The sequence below is a fragment of the Physeter macrocephalus genome, chromosome 21, assembly GCF_002837175.3.
Source record: "Physeter macrocephalus isolate SW-GA chromosome 21, ASM283717v5, whole genome shotgun sequence".
Classification (NCBI taxonomy): Eukaryota; Metazoa; Chordata; class Mammalia; order Artiodactyla; family Physeteridae; genus Physeter; species Physeter macrocephalus.
Window position 1 is genome coordinate 38,067,425 of NC_041234.1, and position 8,944 is coordinate 38,076,368.

Sequence of the window (8,944 nt, forward strand, 5' to 3'; positions counted from 1 at the left end):
ATGAAGCAACTGACAAAGGATTAATATCCAAAATTTATAAGCAACTCATGCAGCTCAATAACAAAAAAACAAACAACCCAATGTAAAAATGTTTAGAAGAACTAAATAGACATTTCTCCAAAGAAGATATACAGATTGCCAACAAGCACATGAAAGAATGCTCAACATCATTAATCGTTAGAGAAATGCAAATCAAAACTACAATGAGCTATCTTCTCACACAGGTCAGAATGGCCATCATCTAAAACTCTTGAAACAATAAATGTTGGATAGGGTGTGGAGAAAAGAAAACAATCTTGCACTGCTGGTGGGAATGTAAATTGTTACAGCTACTATGGACAACAGTATGGAGGTTCCTTCAACAACTACAAATAGAACTACCATACGACCCCGCAATCCCACTACTGGGCATATTCCCTGAGAAAACCATAATTCAAAAAGACTCATGTACCAAAATGTTCATTGCAGCTCTATTTACAATAGCCAGGACATGGACCAATTTATGATAAAAACCCTGCAACGGAATATTACTCAGCCATAAAAAGAAATGAAACTGAGTTATTTGTAATGGGGTGGATAGACCTGGAGTCTGTCATACTGAGTGAAGTAAGTCAGAAGGAAAAAAACAAATACCGTATGCTAACACATATATATGGAATCTAAGAAAAAAAATGTCATGAATAGATTTGTGGTAGGACGGGAATAAAACACAGACTTACTAGAGCATGCACTTGAGGATATGGGGAAGGGTAAGCTGTGACAAAGTGAGAGAGTGGCATGGACATATATAAAACTACCAAATGTAAAATAGATAGCTAGTGGGAAGCAGCCTCATAGCACAAGGATATCAGCTCTGTGCTTTGTGACCACCTAGAGGGGTGGAATAGGGAGGGTGAGAACGAGGGAGATGCAAGAGGGAAGATATATGGGAACATATGTATATGTATAACTGATACACTTTGTTGTAAAGGAGAAACTAACACACCATTGTAAAACAGTTATACTCCAATAAAGATGTTAAAAAAAAAAAAATATATATATATATATATATATATATATATACTCAGAGAAACCACAGTCACATCTGTACTCCTTCTACCTAATTCATGTGGTAACTGTTGGTGGGAATGTAAATTGATACAGCCATTATGGAGAACAGTATGGAGGTTCCTTCAAAAACTAAAAGTAGAACTACCATACAACCCAGCAATCTCACTACTGGCATATACCCTGAGAAAACCGTAATTCAAAAAGAGTCATGTACCAAAATGCTCATTGCAGCTATATTTATAATAGCCAGGCCATGGAATCAACTAAACTGTCCATCAACAGAAGAATGGATGAAGAAGATGTGGCACATATATACAATGGAGTATTACTCAGCCATACAAAGAAACGAAATTGAGTTATTTGTAGTGAGGTGGATGGACGTAGAATCTGTCATTTGTAGTGAGGTGTATGGACCTGGAGTCCGTAAAGTAAGTCAGAAAGAGAAAAACAAATACAGTATGCTAACACGTCTATACGGAATCTAAAAAAAAATGGTCATGAAGAACCTAGGGGCAAGACTGGAAGAAAGACACCGACCTACTAGAGAACGGACTTGAGGATATGGAGAGGGGAAGCGTAAGCTGTGACGAAGTGAGCGAGTGACATGGACAGTACCAAACGTAAAATGGATAGCTAGTGGAAGCAGCCGCATAGCACAGGGAGATCAGCTTGGTGCTTTGTGACCACCTACAGGTGTGGGATAGGGAGGGTGGGTGGGAGGGAGACACAAGAGGGAAGAGATATTGGAACATATGTATATGTATAACTGATTCACTTTGCTGTAAAGCAGAAATTAACACACCATTGTAAAGCAATTATACTCCAATAAAGATGTTTAAAAGAAGATCAGTGTTTGCTTTATGACATAAATCGCAACAAGACCCTTTTTAAGATCCTTTTTGTCCTACCTCCTAGAGAATTGGAAATAAAAACAAAAATAAACAAATGAGACCTAATGAAACTTAAAAGCTTTTGCACAGCAAAGGGAACCATAAACAAGACCAAAAAACCACCCACTTTTTGGGAATGGGAGAAAATATTTGCAAATGCAGCAACTGACAAAGGATTAATCTCCAAAATATACAAGCAGCTCATGCAGCTCAATATCCAAAAATACAAAAAGCCTAATCCAAAAATGCACTGAAGCCCTAAATAGACATTTCTCCAAAGAAAATATACAGATTGCCAACAAACAGTTGAAAGGATGCTCAACATCACTAATCATTAGAGAAATGCAAATCAAAACTACAATGAGGTATCACCTCACACTGGTCAGAATGGCCATTATCAAAAAATCTACAAACAATAAATGCTGGAGAGCGTGTGGAGAAAAGGGAACCCTCTTGCCTTATTGGTGGGAATGTAAATTGATACAGCCACTATGGGGAACAGTATGGTGTTTCCTTTAAAAAGTAAAAATAGAGCTGCCATACCACCCAGCAATCCCACTATTGGACATATACCTGGAGAAAACCATAATTCATAAAGAGTCATGTACCACAATGTCCATCACTCTATTTACAATAGAGAAAACAAATACCGTATGCTAACACATATATATGGAATCTAAAAAAATAGACGTAGAGAATGGACTTGAGGACACAGGGAGGGGGAAGTGTAAGCTGGGATGAAGTGAGAGAGTGGCATTGACATATATACACTACCATATGTAAAATAGATAACTAGTGGGAAGCAGCCACATAGCACAGGGAGATCAGCTCGATGCTTTTTGTTCACATAGAGGGGTAGGATAGGGAGGGTGAGAAGGATACGCAAGAGAGAGGAGATATGCGGATTTATGTATATGTACTGCTGATTCACTTTGCTATAAAGCAGAAACTAACACACCATTGTAAAGCAATTATACTCCAATAAAGATGTTAAAAAAAAATTAAAGAGAACAATAGAAATTTTCTGATACATGAAGTGCGGTAATGTAATAGAAACAATTCTTCTTCGACTCTGAGGTATTTTGTTAACACTTAATTGTACACATAATGAAGGATCCTTACATATCATAGAAGGGACCATGGTAGGGAATAATACAACCTATGATAATATAGACATTTTCTCTCCTAATTTCCTTATAGTGTCAACTCTCTTCTAATGGAACAAATGAATTAATCAAACATAGCTTATTAAGAAAGCATATGACCATTAAAAAAAAAGAAAGAAAATATACATGCACCCTAATGTTCATTGCAGCACTATATACAGTAGCCAAGACATGGAAGCAACCAAAATATCCATTGACAGAGGAATGAGGAGTGGATAAAGCACATGTGGTATATATATACAATACTCACTCATAAAAAAGAATGAAATAATCCCATTTGCAGCAAATGGATCGACCTAGAAATTGTCACACTGAGTGAAGTAAGTCAGACAGAGAAAGACAAATGTCATATAATAATGCTTATATGTGGAATCTAAAAAGAAAAGTATAAATGAACTTATTTACAAAACAGTAATAGAATCACAGATGTAGAAAAGAAACCTATGGTTACCAGGGACGAAAGAGTTGTAGGGATAAATTTGGATATTTGGATTGACATATACACACTATTATATTTAAAATAGATAATTAATAAAGACCCACACTATTATATTTGAAATAGATAACTAATAAGGACCCACTCTATAGCACAGTGAAGTCTACTCTGTAAAGACCTATATGGGAAAAGAATCTAAAAAGGGTGGATATATATAACTGATTCACTTTGCTCTACACTTGAAACTAACACAACACTGTAAATCAACTATATTTCAATGAAAAGTTTAGGAGAAACAACTTAAGTGTCCATAAACATATGAATGGTAAAGAAAATGTGATATATATATATACACATACACACATACACACACACACACAGTGGAATAGTACTCTGCCATAAAAAAGAGTAAAATTTTGCCATTTGCAGCAACATGGATGGACTTAGAGGTCATTATGCTTAGTGAAATAAGTCAGACAGGGAAAGACAAATACTGTATTCCACACTTATATGTGGAAGCTAAAAAATACACCAAACTAGTTTTTATAACAAAAAAGAAGCAGAGTCACATATATAGAGAACAAACTAATGGTTACCAGTTGGGGGAGGGGCAATATGGTGGTGAGGGAGTGGGAGACACAAACTATTGGGTGCAAGATAGCCTCAAGGATGTATTGTGCAGCACAGGGAAGGTGGCCACTATTTTGTAATAACTAAATGAAAAGTAATGTTTAAAAGTGTGTAAAAATTTTTTAAATAACTGAAATAAAAAGCTTAGGAAGATTGGAATATTAGAGTGAATTTGTCTCTTAAAAATTCTCACCCATGCTGAGAAAGTCCAGAAGACATACCTTTCACCATGACTGTCAGAAATAAATTTGTGAAGAGAGCCCTGGCATTCTTGAAGAGGTCTCTGGGAACTGCAGTCACTAAATTGAGAAATATAAATGCAATGGGAGTAATTAGATACTTGGATGGCAGGGCAAAGTAGCAGCACTCAACTGCCAAAAACAAGGTGGGTGTCATTACCATAATAAACAGCAGTGTCAAAACAGCAATCAGAATTATCTGACTCACAAAAATCTATGGCATTGGTTAGTTGACCATAATGTTCCTAGAGGTGAAATAGATAGGAAGTCTACTAAATTCTTACTTGATCTGTATAAGCAGAAAACTTCGAGGTTAAAGAAAACAAAAATCTAACTTGAATCATGAGTCAAAGCCCCTTAATTGTTCCCAGATTTGAGCCAGTTTACAGAGCCAAACCCCTTGAGTGAAAGGGAGGCCAGAACCCCTTGTGGAAGGACTTTGGTCTAAAGATTTATGCTGTTAATCTTTCTCCCGGCCTTCCATAATGTGACTTATGATCTTTTACCAGGGAAATTGTGCACTGGGGGAAAGAAAATAATTGGATCTTTTGAAGACTATGAGACACTGAATCTGAACTGGCACTGATTCCAGGAGACCTAAAATGTCACTGGTCCACTAGATTAAGTAGGGACTTTTAGAGGTCAGGTGATCAATGGAGCTTTAGCACAGATTTATCTCACAGTGGGGCCATGGGGGCCTCAAACCCATCCTCTAGTTATTTCCCCAATTCTGAAATGTATATTTGGAATATACATATTCAGTAGCTGGGGGAAATCCCTATATTGTTTCCCTGACCTGTACAATGAGGACTTTTATGGTGGTAAAGGCCAAATGCAGGATTTGTATGCAGAAAACTACAAAACACTGATGAAAGAAATCAAAGACCTGCACATATTTTACTAGATTTATTTCTAAATACTGCACTTTTGGGTGCTAGTATAAATGTAATTGTTTTACAGTATTCCAAATGTTTGTATATAGAAATACCATTCACTTTTTTATATTGACTCTATATCCTGCAAATTTGCTAAACTCATTTATTAGTTCCAGGAGCTCATTTGCAGATACTTTGGGATTTTCTACATGGACAACCTTGTCAATGAACAGAGAGTTTTATGAAGTAAGTCAGAAAGAGAAAAACAAATATCATATATTAATGCATATATGTAGAATCTAAAAAACTGATATAGATGAACCTATTTGTAGAGCAGGAATAGAGATGCAGATGTAGAGAATGGACATGTGGATATGGGGGGGAAGGGGAGGGTGGGATTAATTGGGGGATTAGGATTGACATATATACACTACCATGTGTAAAGTTGTAGGAACCTGCTGTATAGCACACAGGAGCTCAGCTCAGTGCTCTGTGATGAACTAGATGGGTGGGATGGGGGGGTGGGGGAGGTCCAAGAGGGAGGGAATATATGTATACATATAGCTGGTTCACTTCGGTGTACAGCAGAAACTAACACAACATTGTAAAGCAATTATACTCTAATTTTTAAAAAGAAATCAAAGACCTAAGTAAATGTAGAGATACATCTTGATCATGGATTTCAATACTAATAGTGTTAGGATATTCAATTCTTCATAGTTTAATCTACAGATTGAGCAAAATCCATCAAGATTTTTGTAGATCTCAACAAGTCTGTTATAAAATTTGCATAGAAAGATAAAGTAACTAAAATAGTCAAACAAGTGTGTAAAAAGAAAAGAAAAAATAATAATAACATTTAAGGAGTCACACTGATTTCTAGACTTATTCTGAAGGTCTATAAAGACTGGTTTTTTACAAAAAAATGGGAACTATGTGATGTGATGGATGTGCTAATTGACATGAATGTAGTTAATCACTTCATAATGTGTGTGACTATTAGAACATTACATTGGACACCTTTAAAAAATCACGTAGCACACATACATGCTTTAGTCAATCATATTTTAGTAAGGCTGGGAAAATGAGTTGGTTGCTAGTGAAAAATTAGAAAACTTGTTCAGTCAACCAATATAGAAACGGCCAAAATAGATGCACACAAATATAATCAACTGATTTTTGAAAAAGGGACAAAAGCAATTCAATGAAGGATGGAGAGTCTTTTTAACGAATGGTGCTGAAAAACTAGACAACCATATGCAAAAAAAAAAAAAAAGAACCTCAGCACATGCCTTGTACTTTAAACAAAAGTTAACTCAAAATGGGTCATAGAACTAAATGCAAAACTCTAAAACTTATAGAAGAAAACATTGGAGAAAATCTACCTTGGTTTGACAAATAGTTTTAGATATAAAACCAAAAACACAATCCATAAAAGAAAAAAAATTAATTGGACTTCATTATAATTAAAAACTTTTGCTCTTTGAAGAACACTTAAAATAGACGGAAATGACAAGCCACAAACAGGGAGAAAAATGTTTACAAATCACATAGATAAAAACTCTCAAAACTACAATGAGAAAACACAAACCTAGTATTTAAAAATGCAAATATTCAGACAAGACACTTTACGAAAGAAAATATAACAATGACAAATAAACTTATGAAAAGATATTCACCATTATTAATCATTAAGGAAATACAAAAATTAAGACCACAATGCAGCTGGTCACTGCACACCTATGAATGTGGTTAAAATAAGAAATTCTGACAATACCAAATTCTGATAAGGAAGCAGACCAAATGAAACTCTTGTACTTTGATGGTAGGGATGCAAAATGATAAAGCTACTTTGGAAAACTTTATAAGCTGTTTTTTATGCAGTTAAATATACACTTACCATACAACACATCAACCCCACTCCTATCTATTTACACAAGTAAAAAAAACAAACTAACTAACTAATATCCACAAAAAAAAACCCTGCACTCAAATGTTTATAACAGCTTTATTCCTAAATGCCAACAACTGGAAATAACTCAAATGCCCATCAAAATGTAAATGAATAAAGAAACTGTGATATATACATATGATGGAATACAACTCAGAAATAAAAGGAATGAAATAATGACTCACATATATCATGAATCAAACATAAGTTTATTTTGCTAAGTGAAAGAAGCCAGATACCAAATGCTACATAAAGTATGAATATGTTTACAAAGACATTCTGGAAAAGGTAAAGAATATAGGGACAAGTGGTTGTCAGTGATTGGAGGTGAGAGAAGGTGTTGAATACAAAGAGAAAATATGAAGAAAATTTTAAATTTAGTGGAACTGTTCTGTGTGGTACTATGATAATGGACATATTTCATGCATTTGCCAAACTCTTAAAACTGTACACTAAGAAGAAAAAATTTTACTGTATGCAAACTGAAATAAAACAAGTAGAATATCAGGAGAACCAAAGATAGAGACAGAGACAAACGAATCCAAATATTTTACAAATGAACGCCATAGGCACACAGAAAGGGATGGAGAAGAAAAGTGACATTGTAATTAAGTGATATCGGAAAACTATCTTATCTGATAGTGAGGCTAGAGACAAAGAGAATTATACACTAACACGAACATTGTATTTACATTGGTAAGTTGGTAAATTTGTTTCTTACATGGGCATAGATTAGAAATTATGAAATTACTTTAGATGTGGAACAGGTTGAACAAGTACTATATTGCAGTTAATGGCACCCAGGTCTCTCACTGCTGGATAAGGAAGTAACAAATAAGCAAACAAGGAAAAATGGAGTAAACCCTGTGGTCAAGAGAACAAAAGAAGTGCTCGCTTTGGCAACACATATATTAAAATTGGAATGATACAGAGAACAATAGCATGGACCCTGCACAAGGATGACAGGCAAATTCGTGAAGCGTTTCATATTTTTGGAAGATAAAATAGTGGAAACAACTACTGCAGAGCAGAATAAAGAAAAGAGAATGAAAAGAACTAAGGACAGTATCAGAGAACTCTGGGACAACATTAAACGCACCAACATTCGAATTATTGGGGTCCCAGAAGAAGAATAGAAAAAGAAAGGGACTGAGAAAATATTTGAAGAGATTATAGTTGAAAACTTCCCTAATATAGGAAAGGAAATAGTTAATCAAGTCCAGGAAGCACAGAGACTCCCATACAGGATAAATCCAATGCAAAACATGCCAAGACACATATGAAACAAACTATCAAAAATTAAATACAAAGAAAACATATTAAAAGCAGCAGAGAAAAACAACAAATAACACATAAGGGAATCCCCATAAGGTTAACAGCTGATCTTTCAGAAGAAACTCTGCAAGCCAGAAGGGACTGACAGGACATATTTAAAGTGATGAAGGAGAAAAACCAACAACCAAGATTACTCTACCCAGCAAGGATCTCATTCAGATTTGATGGAGAAATTAAAAACTTTACAGACAAGGAAAAGCTGAGAGAGTTCAGCACCACCAAACCAGCTTTACAACAAATGCTAAAGGAAATTCTCTAAGCAAGAAATGCAAGAGAAGGAAAAGACCTACAAGAACAAACATGAAACTATTAAGTAAATGGTAACAGGACCATACATATCGATAATTACCTTAAATGTAAATGGATTAAATG

The 8,944-nt window shown here is 35.1% G+C and overlaps 1 non-coding gene across 1 annotated transcript; it reads left to right on the forward strand.

Annotated features, from left to right (window-relative positions):
• Nucleotides 1-8,124: 8,124 nt before the first annotated feature.
• LOC112062631 (U6 spliceosomal RNA) lies at nucleotides 8,125-8,231 on the forward strand. The gene has a single exon (XR_002890832.1). It is a non-coding gene; the product is annotated as a U6 spliceosomal RNA (small nuclear RNA).
• The last annotated feature ends 713 nt before the right edge of the window (nucleotides 8,232-8,944 follow it).